This window comes from Rhinolophus ferrumequinum, chromosome X, assembly GCF_004115265.2.
Source record: "Rhinolophus ferrumequinum isolate MPI-CBG mRhiFer1 chromosome X, mRhiFer1_v1.p, whole genome shotgun sequence".
Lineage (NCBI taxonomy): Eukaryota > Metazoa > Chordata > Mammalia > Chiroptera > Rhinolophidae > Rhinolophus > Rhinolophus ferrumequinum.
The window spans coordinates 84,857,672-84,871,014 of NC_046284.1; the positions used below are offsets into that span (position 1 = coordinate 84,857,672).

The following is a 13,343-nucleotide window of genomic DNA, read 5'->3' on the forward strand; positions in this document are numbered from 1 at the left end:
TATACCTCAATTTTTTAAAAGTGATTGAGTAAAAGTTGTGATTTTTCCAAAAAACTTTTTTTTCCCTAGAGAGATGTGTTTTATTTTATTTTTTTTTTTATTATTAGATTAAGGAAATAATCTGCCTCTCTTTTTTAAAATTTTTTTTTTACTGGGGAACATTGGGAAACAGTGTGTTTCTCCAGGGCCCATCAGCTCCAAGTCGTTGTCCTTGAATCTAGTTGTGGAGGGCGCAGCTCAGCTCCAAGTCCAGTGGCCATTTTCAATCTTAGTTGCAGGGGGCGCAGCCCACCATCCCATGTGGGAATTGAACCGGCAACCCTGTTGTTCACAGCTTGCGCTCTAACCAACGGAACCATCCGGCTGCCCCCAAAATTTCTGAATTTGTTTTTTTCTCAACCTTCACACCTCCAATTAACTTAACCTTTCCTTTGGGTAGACTCAGAGAGAAAACTGAGAAAAGAGGAGACAGCCCTTTGACTCTACCATTTTCGTATATTTCCCTCCTCCCAGGCATACAGCATTCTCATAAACTCTCCTATCTCCTCCTTTCTACATCCCTGTGTTAAAACCTGATAGAAAAGATCTGCTATTAGCTGCCTCACTTTTACATGAAAACGTACTCCAGATGGATCCAAGAGTTAATTGTGAAAATGAAACCATGGAAATACTAGACAAAATATAAAAGAATATTTTTATAATCTTGCAGAAGGAAAAATTTGATCTAAACGGAACAAAAAGATCTAGATAGAGACAACAAGAGGATCAATAAATTTTAGTGGTTAAAATTTTTAAATTTTTGTTTGGAAAAACAAAAACAAAAACAAGGTTAAGAAACCTAACAACAAACTGGAAAAAACAATGGCAACACAAATGACAAGAAAAAGATGAACCTCCCAATAAAAAAGTAAATTAAAAAAAAACTGGCAAAACAATGAATAACAAGAGAAGAAATACAAATGGTCAATAAACATGAAAATGTGATCAATTTCACTAAAAATAAATGCAGATTAAAAGAGCAATGCATTTTTTTGTTTGTTTAGGACATTGGCAAAGGTTTAATACATTAATAATAATTTCTGCTGATAAGGGGGTGGGTAAACAGGCACTTTTATTCACTATTGGTAGAAGTAAAAACTGCCATAAACTTTAGGAGGGTTGTTTCAAAGTACCTGCTTAATTTTAAAACCATTTTACCCACAGGTTCTACTTCTGGTAATCTTCCCTACAAAAATACTTATTCCAAGAAATAACGCTGAAAATTCCCCAAATTTGATACAGAAGCTTACAGATTTAAGAAGCTAACCAAAACCCCAAACAGGATAAACCCAAAGAAATTCAAACAAAGACACGTCATAATCAAACTTCTGAAAGATAAAGACAAAGGAAAACAAATCCTTGAAACCAGCAAGAGAGAAATGACACCTTTCTAATAGGGGCGATTTTTTTTTTAAATGACAATGGATTTCTCATCAGAAACCGTGCATGCCAGAAAGAGGTGACACAATATTTTCCAAGTACTAAAAGAAAAGAACTTTCATCTCAGAATTCTACATCCAAGGAAAATATCCTTCAGGCGTAATGGGGAAATCAAGTCATTCTTGGATGCCCACTTTAAAAGAATAGAAAGATCACAAAGTAAAAAAATAGATATTAATAGGAGGAATCTTGTAACATCAGGAAGGAACAACAGTGGAAAGAGCAAAAATATAGGTAGCTACAATAGACTCCTTCTGATACTGTTTTCGGAATTATGTTTGACAGTATTAGCAAAAATTATATAGCACTGTCTCATGTGGTTCTCAATGTATGTAGAGGAAATGTTTAAAACAATAATATAGATGGGGAAGGGTAAAGGGAGGAAAGGTTTCTACCCCTCCATCAAACTGGCAAAATGTTAACTCCAACAGACTGTGATAAGTTGTGTATATATAATGTAATACCTCAAACATGCACTAATAAAGCTATACAGAGAGATACACTCAAAAACACTGTCGATACATCAAAATGGAATTCAAACAAATCTTCAAGTAACTGACTGGAAGGAAGGCAGAAAAAAGAAAACATAAATGAGAAACAGAGGGAATAATCAGAAAACAAAAGTAAAATGGTGACCTTAAGCCCCAACAGATCAAAAATCACATTAAACATAAATAGTTTAAGTAGAAGAATTAAAAGACAGAGGTCGGCAGAGTGGATTTAAAAAACATGATCCAACAATATGCTGTGAAGGAGAAATTCACTTCAAATATAATGATATAAGGAAGCTGAAAATTAAAAAGTGGAAAAAGATATACCATACATACATTAATTTTTTAAAAAGTGGGAATATTCATATCAGACAAAGTAAACTTCAGGGTAAAGTCAATTACCAAGGACAGAGAGGAATATTACATAATGATAAAAGTGTCAATCCACCAAGAAGACACAGCAATCCTAAATGTGTATGCACTAACCAAAAGGGCTGGAAAATACATGAAACAAAATCTGATAGAACTAAAAGGAGAAATAGACAAATCCATCATTCATAGTTGGAGACTTTAATACTTCATCTCAATAACTGATAGAACAACTAGATAAAAAATTGGCAAGGACATAGAAGAACTTAACAACACCATCAACAAACAGAATCTAATGGACATTTATAGAGTACCCCACCCAATAACAGCGGAATACACATACCTTTCAAGCTCCCAGGGAACATTTACCAAAATAGACCATACCCTCGATCATAAAACAAACCCGCAAATACAAAAGAACCGAAATCATAACTGAGTATGTTCTCTGACCACAATGGAATCAATAACAAAAACAGGAAAATACCCAAACACTTGGAAACTGAACAATATTGCACTAACTGCTTACATTAGAAAAGAGGAAAAGTCTGAATATCAATCATCTAAGCTTCACCTCAAGACTAGAAAAAGAAGAGCAAAATAAATCCAAGGCAAACATAAGGTAGGAAATAAGATAAAAACATAAATTGATGAAATTGAAAACAGGAAAACCAATAGTGAAAATCAATGAAACAAAAATCTGTTCTTCGAAAACATCAACAAAATTGACAAACATCTAGCAAGACTAACAAAGAAAAAAGACAAAAATTAGCAATATCAGAAATGAAGCAAAGGATATCACTACAGACCCTAATGACATCAAAAGAATACTAAGGGAATACTATGAGCTCTATACATATAAATTTGACAATTTAATTGAAATGGACAAATTCCTTGGAAATCACAAACTACCACAATAACCCAATATTTAATACCTGATTGGAATAGTTCCATTCTTCTAAAGAAATTCAATTTGTCATTTTAAAATTCTTAAAAGAATAGAAGTCTAGGCCCAGATAATTCCACTGGGCCTAGAGAACTAAACCAAATGTTTAAAGCATAATTAACATCAATTCTACACCATCTCTTCCAGAAAATAGAAGAGGCGGGAACACTTCCCAACTCATATGAGAACACTTTTACCATGATACCAAAACCACAGAAAGACAGTACAAAACAAGAAAACTATAGACCAACATCCCTCATGAAAATAGATGCAAAATATTTAGCAAGATATTAGCAAGCAGAATTTAGCAATATACCAAAAGTATTATATACCATGACCATGTGGGGTTTATTCTAGGGATGCAAGGCTGGTTCAAAAAAAATCAATCCATGTAATCTACCATATTAATAGGCTAAGAAATACACACACACACACACACACACACACACACACACACACAGAGAAAGCTATTAGTGCTAATAAACAAGCTCAAGGGTGCAGAACACAAGATCAATCAACATACAAAACTCAGTTGTATTTCCATACACTTTCAAGGAACAATGTGAAAATAAAAGACAATTTTACTTACAACAGCATCAAAAAGAATACTTAGAAAATAAATTGAACAAAAGAAGTATGAGATTTGTACTCTGAAAACCACAAAACATCACTGAGAAAAGTTAAAGACCTAAGCAAATGTAAAGACATCCTATGTTCATCGACTGAAATACTTAATATTGTTAAGACGGCAATCCTCCTCCAATTGATCTACAGAATCAACGTAATCCCTATCAAAATCTGTGTAGGAAACAGTTAAGATAGCAGGCGTGAGAATGCTGTAATTTGAAAATCCTGCTGGCAAAGTTGGCCCTTGCCCAGGATTTGGGAACTTGGATTTGGGTAGCGTTCCCACCACTCTAACTGATGAGAGTAGCTTAGAGTACCTTAACTGTTTGTGCAAACCATATGATTTATGGGGAACAACAACTTTCCTCCTGGGACTCTGGAGTTTTGTAAGTGCTAGGCAGAGGACCAGCCTCCAATAAAAGCCCTTAACACTGAGTCTCTAATGATCTTCCCTCATAAATAGCATTTCACATATGTTATCACCACTCTTTGCTGGAAAAAGATATGCTAAGCGAAAGAAATCAGTCACAAAAGACTACATATTGTATGATCCCATTTATATTAAATGTCCAGAATAGGCAAATCTATAGAGACATAAAGTGGATTAGTGGTTGCCTAAGGCTGGGGAGGTATAGGACTGAGGGAGCTGGGGTGTGATATAGCTAAAGGGTCTGAGGTTTCTTCTTCTGGTGATGAAAATGTTCTAAAATTAATTATGGTGATGGCTGCACAACTCTGTGAATATACTAAAAATCATTGAATTGTGCACTTTACATGAGTGAACTAGACGGCATTTGAATTATATTTCAATAAAGCTGTTATAAAAAAATAACAGTGGCTAATAAAATATATTGGTTCTTTAAAAAAAACACAAAAACTCATAGACACGGACAATAGTTTAGTGGTTACCAGAGGGTAAGGGGGGTGGGAGGTGGGAGATGAGGGTAAGAGGGATCAAATATATGGTGATGGAAGGAGAATTGACTCTGGGTGGTGAACACACAATGTAATTTATAGATGATGTGATACAGAATTGTACACCTGAAATCTATGTAATTTCACTAACAATTGTCACCCCAATAAATTAAAAAAAATAAAATAAAATAAAGTAAATAAAAAAATAAATAAAATGCAGATTTGGGGGAAAAAAATTCTGTTGAAGAGTGGCAAGGAACGATTCAGTGGAACCAGTTAGGAAGTTATTGCAATAAGCCAGGCAGTTTGGACAAGGGGGTCCAATGTTCTCAGCCATAGCCAAGCACTTCTGTATGGTTCTGGGCATAGCGATTCCTAAACAACCATTACCACTAATTTTCTTTCTTATTTAAAAATTGAGAGATAATCGACATATAACATTATATTAGGTTCTGATGTACACACTCTCAATTATATAAATATCCTGAAGCACTTACTAATATACATAAACCTAGTGCTATCCATTGCAGGGTAAATGAAAATAAGGAAAACATAGTCATTCTCCTCAAGCATTTCTGTACGTGGAAAAATAAAACTCATAATGAAATAACTACAACACAAGGCAGAATAAGTGCCAAAAAAAGGTGAATATACAACTGCTAAGGATTTCAAAGGACACATGTTGTTCAGCATGCTATTACTGCCAACATAATTACTGTTACTAAAATCACCCCGTTATCACCAAGAGTGATTACTGAGTGTCTAAGTACATGAGCCACTGTTACGGTCTATACAGAGAGTTGGATAATCACTTCTCCCTGTGAACCTATATACATCCTCATAATGGGGCTATTAAGGAAAGGTTATTATATTACTAAGTATAATATTATATTATCTACGTTATAAATATAATGTTAAATATTAAGTCAATAAGTATAACAGACACGAAAATGCAGTTTGTAAGATGGGAAGTGATTCTATCCAATAAGGCGGAATCAACGATTTCCCTTTCAATCTGAGAGGAATGCCTTAGCAAAATGGGCTTTTGTATGGGGTGATCTTGTCCTGTGTGGGAATACGTCGTCCAAGTAGCGGCGCCCCCTAGTGGCCACATGAACTCATTACCCCCATTTACCATCTTGCTTTGAAAGCAACAGGCACAGAAGGGCTAAGTCTGACATCCCCACGGGGCAACTACATGACAAAGCTGAAGACTGGGCCAGTCTTCATCCCATTTTAATGTCTCTGAAACCAGGGGGATCCTTAAGGGTGTGTGTGGGGGGGAGGATGGCTACAAGTTCTGTGAGGGAACCTGAAGGGGTTCGTGCTTCCCGAACCCCTTCCTCTCCTTCATGGTCTTTTTTAAAACAAAAACAAAAACAAAAACATTCATTCACATAAGAGAAAACCTTTATCACCAATACCATATTTAAGCACTTTTTCTCAGATGTTGGAGACAAGTTTGTTAGTTTGACAGGAAACAAAAAATTCTGATTTAACAACTTAGGTCCCTCAGCCACATCTCCAGCCCTGACATAGAATAGTTTTACATATTTATATATGTAAGGCAAAAGGCTCTTTTAATACCTAGAAAAAGAAATTACACCTTTAACAAGCCATACAAGGATTGGAACTAAAGGTACGCATCGGAAAGGCGCTCCCCACCAATCAGAACCCGAAACAAGACAAATCAAAACAAAACAAAACGAAAACAACAGATGAGGGACAGAGGGACAGGGGACTAACCGCCTCAGAAGAGCCGCCTCAGAACAGCCACCTCAGAACAGCCTCCTCAAGATAATCGCCTCCAGAAAAAGCCGCTTCAGGCAAACGGATCTCCGCGGAGACTGACCGACCCTACCATTCTCACCAGCAGGGGGAGATAACCGACCAACACTTTTCAGTCAGACTTGAAACCACCAGATGGGGCCAAAAGATCAGACTAGGGACCCTTTATACTACCACCGACATCCCCTCAGGGAATTTCTCTTTTGTATTTTGGACATTAGAAGAAAGAAAAGGCGTGCTAATCTCTGCACTCATACACATACACCCACCCCCACGATGATGGAAGTGGCTAGTGCCGGATCTGCTAAACCACCAGTTAAATGGCTTCTCTGAGCACCAGCTAGCTACCCATTAATAAAATCAGGGTTAAAATACTACCCATTCCATAGGGCTGTGTGAGAATCAAATAATGTTTGAAAACACAATAACAGGCAAATTTTCAGACCTGCAGAAAATCTGGGATGGTGCCCAACTATCGGTTTTGATAAGCCCCCGGATGATTCTAAGGCACGCTAAAGTGTAAGAATTATTGCTCTAAGAAGAAGGCCGCCCACTCAAATAGCTAACCAAGTTTTTTTAATCATTATGACAGATTCCAAGACTCCATGGTTTCTGAATTATGTTTTCTGCCTGAAATTCTAAAACCATTTCTTTCTTGAACCCAGCTGTGTGCCGGTATCGCTGTGGATACAATGAGAGAAAACCTGCCCTCGAGGCTTCAGTGTAGGAGATCCAGGAGTAGGAAAAGTTAATTAATTCTTCAAGGCCACATCTACAGTTGTAAACTTCAGATAAATTATACAGACAATAAAAGCAAACGTTCTAGGGAATCAGAGGAGGGAAATTTCACAATTATAAGAGAGAAGAACCTGACCAGAAATGGCCATTGACAAGTCACCCCTCTACCCCTCCCCGCCAAAAATAGCTCTAAGTCATTTTCTACAGTAAGGCAAGAGAACAGACCTTACTTGCCTAATTAAGTCCCTACCTGAAAGGAAACCCTCAACATATCTAAGAGTCTGCTTTCTTTTAACAGCTGCCCTCTGAAGAAAAAATAATGAGAATGTTTATAACTTTTGAAAGTCCTTTATTTTCTCCCTCCACTGCTTCAATCACTCATAGGAAAGGACAGATAGGTATGCACAGTACAGACATAATGAGCCTGGTTAGTTAGTATGTTGCTAGGTAGACAGGGCTTCCCTGGTGGAATAAACAAAAAAGCAGCCATACCCTAAAACTCCAGGTCCTGGAATGTCTCCTTCACTCCAGGACAGAGACATGACATTACACCTTGAGGTTAATAAATAATCTCAAATCCTTTCAAGCCCGAAAAAGGAGCAGATATGATAGATAGGAAAGGGTTAGTTTGTTAATCCCTTCAGGATGAGCAAACAGGACAAACCTAATAGATGAATTCCATCAGAAGGCTCCAGCCCCCTTCCCCAAGCAGGCAGGGGAAAGTATAAAAGTAAAAGCCTTTGCCTTAGCTAGTGGGCTTCCCAGTTTAGGGCACCCGCTCCCGCTTGGGAGCTGCAACCACTTCTCCTGTTTCTAACAAACTATCTTCTTCTACAACCTTTTGCCTCTCCCTGGTCCGTGTGTCCATTCTTGGGCTTCAGGAGACAGGATCCCGGGCCACACCCAGAAACTGCTAGCAGATCCAACATCGGTTACATGATTTGGGGACTCACAGGAAAATATTCCTCCTTCAGAAGTGCTCATCGCTTGCTTTTGGTTATCAGTATATGTCACCAGAATAATTTCCTAGGTTTTACGTTTTCTCAATCAGATCCTTGGTTACTCAAAAATTAAACCTAAAAACTGAATTTGGCTAACAGTTAAGTCACCTTTTGTGTTGTAGAACTGCTAGAGTTGATGTGTCTTCCTCGGTATCAGCTACGGGCCAATATAAGGAAACTCAGCCTAATATTTCCCCCTAACTGGCAGGGAATTCTAACGGTTCCGGCCCACTGTTACATCCCTGATCAAGAGGCTCAGATCCTAGAGAAGGCCAGGGATTTGTTTAAACGTCTTTGACACCCAAGACAGAAAAACAAGGAATAGAGGAACAGCGAGACCAGAGGATAAGACCAGAAACAGGCCAGACTTTTGGCCACAGTTATAGACAACCCGAGGCTGAAGCCACCTCAGGGCACCCCAAAAGCCCCAGAGAGAAAGCGCCAAGATAAAAGAGTCTACTCTGGATATACAAGCCCAGATCACTGGATTCCTAATCCTCCCAAACAGCCGCGAGCCCTGCACAGACCAAAGGGCACTATAGGAGAGAGTACCCCTTGTTCTGAAGGGAGCAAGGACCAACTCCCTCCCCCCAAATGGGCGTCATCACTGTTGGGCCTGAAGTTCCCAGCGGCTCCCAAGCTATTCTCATTACAGGGGGTAATACGGCGGGTGACCATGACAGGACAGGTAAACCTATTAATTTCCTGGTTGATATAGAAGCCATTTATTCTGTGTCAACCGCTCACTCTGGACCTTTTTCCTCTGAAAACTGCTTTGGTTGTAAAGATAAAGACAGCCCCCAGATTTGGGCTCATTTTACTCAGCATGTTTCTTATCATTGGTCTATACCTTAAGAAAATGTAAAACAAACAAATTAAACTGAAAAAAAGACTCTAGAACTATGTAAGTGAGAAACTAGACCTCATGGCACGCGGCTGGCCAGCTTGCCCACAGGCCATAACTACAGCTACCCTCCTAGTTCCCAAAGCCACCAAGCTCACAAAGGGGCAAGACTTAACCGTTTTTTGCAACACACCACGTTCAAGGGCCTTTAGATGCTAATAAGAGTCACAGGCTCACTGATAGCCGCCTCCTGCGGCATCAGGCCCTCTTAGGAAAAGGTCCTGTAATCCAAATACAGACCTGCTCCACCCCTAATCCTGCTGCATTCCTCCCAGAGATGGAGGAAGAATTAACTACCAATAAGTTTAATACAAACCTGTACTACTAGAGCAGATTTACAAAAAACACTCCTAGGAAACCCACATTGGACTCTCTTCACTGATGAGAGCTCTTTTCTAGAAAATAGCATACAAAAGGCTAGATATGCTGTAGTTACTCTACATAATATCTTAGAAAATGCAAGCCTTCCCTCTGGAGCCAGCACACAACTAGCTGAGCTAATAGCTTTCACCCAAATACTAGAACTGAGTAAAGAGAAAAGAGCCGTTCCTCCGGCTAATGACTGTGTTAGTTTCAATGGCTGCTCCAACCAGTACTTTAATCTATCTCACAGGCTATCCATGCCATAAGACAAGAACAGGTGAAAAAAACAAAACAAAACAAAACAGAAACCAGTTCTCAAAAACAGCTACCTCAGAACCTAGTTCTCAAACACAATCAAGGATGTAAAAAGTTTAAAGGGTTATACTGTTACAATCTCTCTGATAAGTCACAGTTAAAGTTCAATAAACTCATAATATAGTTTCCAATATTAAACTAAAAACAACGTTCGTTGCCTTCCTTACTTCCTGGCTTCCCAGTTTAGCGGGACTTAAGGAAACTTTTCTCATTTTTCTTTTATCCATTGTTATAGGTAGTACCTCATGCTGTTGCCTACAATGCGTCTCAGCTTACAGACTACACACTGGTTGGCTAGAATGGCCTACAAGACAACACCCTCACCTGGACTTGCTCATCTACCGGGGACCCTTAGGTAGGACTCTCGAGAAGTCCTACCTTCGGGTCTTTCTACTTCGCCCCACGTCAGCCTGAAGTAGCCAAGGCGGTCCTCGCCCCTACTCCCTAGTTAGGGTTTCCTCTTCAGAGGGGGGTTGAGACAGGTTAGTTAGTATGGTTGCTAGGTTGACAGGGGGGGTCCCCAGTAGAATAAACAGAAAAGCAGCCACAGCCTGAAACTCCAGGCCCTGGAATGTCTCCTTCACTCCAGGATAGAGACATGAGAATACGCCTTGAGGTTAATAGATAATCTCAAGTCCCTTCTGGCAGGACAAAGGAAGAGATCTGACAGATAGGAATGGGTTGGTTCTTTAATCCCTTCAGGATGAGCAAACAGGACAGACCTAATGGATGCATTCTGATACAAGGCTCCGACCCCTTTCCCCAAACAGGCAAGGGAAGGTATAAAAGTAACAGCTTTGGTCTCAGTCACTGGGCACCACCCCATTTGGGACCCCCTCCAGCTGGGAGCTGCAGCCTCGTCTCCTGCCTCTAATAAACTATCTTCCTTTACAACTTTTGGCCTCTCCCTGGTGCGTGGGTCCATTCTTCAGCTTCACGAGACAGGATCCCGGGCCACACCCAGAAACTGCTAGCAGATCCAACATCGTTTACATCATGTGGCGACTCACAGGAAAATATTCCTCCTTCCGAAGTGTTCATTGCTTGCTTTTGGTTATCAGTATGTATGTCACTGGAATCATTTTCTAGGTTTCATATTTTCTCAATCAGGTCCTTGGTTACTCAAAAATTAAACCTAAAAGCTGAATTTGGCTAATAGTTAAGTCAACCTTTATGTTGTAGAACTGCTAGAGTTGATGTGCCTCCCTCGGTATCAGCTACAGGCCAATATAAGGAAACTCAGCCTAATATTTCCCCTTAACTGGCAGGGAATTCTAACGGTTCCGGCCCACTGTTACATCCCTGATCCAGAGGCTCAGATCCTAGAGAAGACCAGGAACTTGTTTAAATGTCTTTAACAGCCAAGACAGAAAAACATGGAATAGAGGAACAGTGAGGCCAGAGGATAAGACCAGAGACAGGCTAGACTTTTGGCCACAGTTAGAGACAACCCAAGGCTGAAGCCACCTCAGGGCACCCCAAAAGCCCCAGAGAGAAAGCGCCAAGAGAAAAGAGCCTACTCTGGATATACAAGCCCAGATCACTGGATTCCTAATCCTCCGAAACAGCCGTGCCTCCTACACAGACCAAACGGCACTACAGGAGAGAGTACCCCTTGTTCTGAAGGGAGCAAGGACCGACTCCCTCCCCTAAAATGGGCGTCATCACTGTTGGGTCTGAAGTTACCAGTGGTTCCCAAGCTATTCTCATCATGGGGGTAAAACTGCGGGTGACCCTGACGTGACAGGTAAGCCACGTCATTGGCTTACATATCAACTATTAATTTCCTAGTTGATATAGAAGGCATTCATTCTGTCGCAACCCCTCACTCTGGACCTGTTTTGTCTGTAAACTTCTTTGGTTGTAAAGATAAAGACGGCCCCCAGATTTGGGCTCATTTTACTCAGCATGTTTCTTATCACTGGTCTATATACCTTAAGAAAACGTAAAATGAACAAATTAAAGTTAAAAAAGACTCTAGAACTATTTAAGTGAGGAACTAGACCTCATAGCATGCAGCTGGCCAGCTTCCTTCCAGGCTATAGCAACAGTTACCCTCCTAGTTCCCAAAGCCACCAAGCTCACCATGGGGCAAGACTTAACTGTTTTTGCCCCACACCACATTCAAGGGCCTTTAGATGCTAATAAGAGTCACAGGCTCACTGATAGCCGCCTCCTGCGGCATCAGGCCCTCTCATAAAAGGCCTGTAAGCCAAATACGGACCCACTCCACCCTTAATCCTGCCACCTTCCTCCCAGAGATGGAGGAAGAATTAACTACCAATAAATTTTAATACAGACCTATGCTGCCGCCAGAACATTTTTACAACAAACACCCTAGACAACCCAGAGTGGCGCTCCTCGCTGATGAGAGTTCTTTGATACAAAATAACATACAGAAGGCTAAATAGTCAAACAGCTCACTCAATGACAAAAATCCCTAAACGCCATCTCACAGGCTATCCAAGCTATGAGACAAGAGTTAGGATAGGTCAGAGAAACAGGTCTCAAACAGAGCCGGCATGGATTATCTGCTTCTCACACACAATCAAGGGTGTAAACAGTTTAAAGGGTTATGCTGTTTCAATCTCTCTGATAATTCACAGTCAATTAAAGAATAAGTTTAACAAATTCATGATCTACTTTCCAATATTAAACTAAACACAAGATTCTTCAACTTAGATATTTTCTTCCTGGCTTCCCAGTTTAGCAGGACTTAAGGAAACTTTTCTCATTTCTCTTTCATTCATTATTATAGATATTACCTCATGCTGTTGCCTACAATGCATCTCAGCTTACAGACTACCCACTGGCCTACAAGACAACATCCTCACCTGGACTTGTTCATCTACCGGGGACCCTTAGATAGGCCTCTGGACAAACCCTAACTGCCAGTCTCTGTGCCATGCCCCCGGTCAGCCTGAAGCAGCCAGCAGGGTCGTCGCCCCTACTCCCTAACAGCAGTTAGGGTTTCCTCTTCAGAGGGGGTTTGAGACAGGTTAGCTAGCGTGTCGTGTCGCTAGGTAGACAGGGAGGCCCTGGAGGAATAAACAAAGCAGCCATATTCTGAAACTCCAGGTTTTGACATCACTCCTTTGCTCCACGACAAAATGTAGCAACACATTGAGATTAATCATAAAGGTCCTTTTGGCCTGACAAACGGAGCCGATCTGATAGATAAGTGTGGGTTACTTTGCTAATTCCTTCAGGATGGGCAAGCAGAACAAACCTGGTAGACGAATTTCATTAGAAGGCGCCAGTTCCCTTCTTCAAACAGCTTCCCTTCCCCAAACAGGCAAGGCAAAGTATAAAAGTAAGAGCTTTTGCCTCAGTCATGGGGCACCCTTATTCGGGACTCCCTCCCGCTAGGGAGCTCTGACCCTTTCCTTTCAGTATACTATCCTCTTTGT

General features: G+C 40.3%; 1 protein-coding gene across 1 annotated transcript in view; it reads right to left on the reverse strand.

Moving 5' to 3' along the window:
• The window catches only part of CCNB3 (cyclin B3), a 48,233-nt gene extending 41,570 nt beyond the window's left edge, over positions 1–6,663 (reverse strand). The window contains exon 1 of the mRNA XM_033128113.1: positions 6,571–6,663. The gene's annotated coding sequence lies outside the window, so the exon portion shown is untranslated. The remainder of the gene's footprint in view (positions 1–6,570) is intronic.
• Between the last annotated feature and the right edge of the window lie 6,680 nt (positions 6,664–13,343).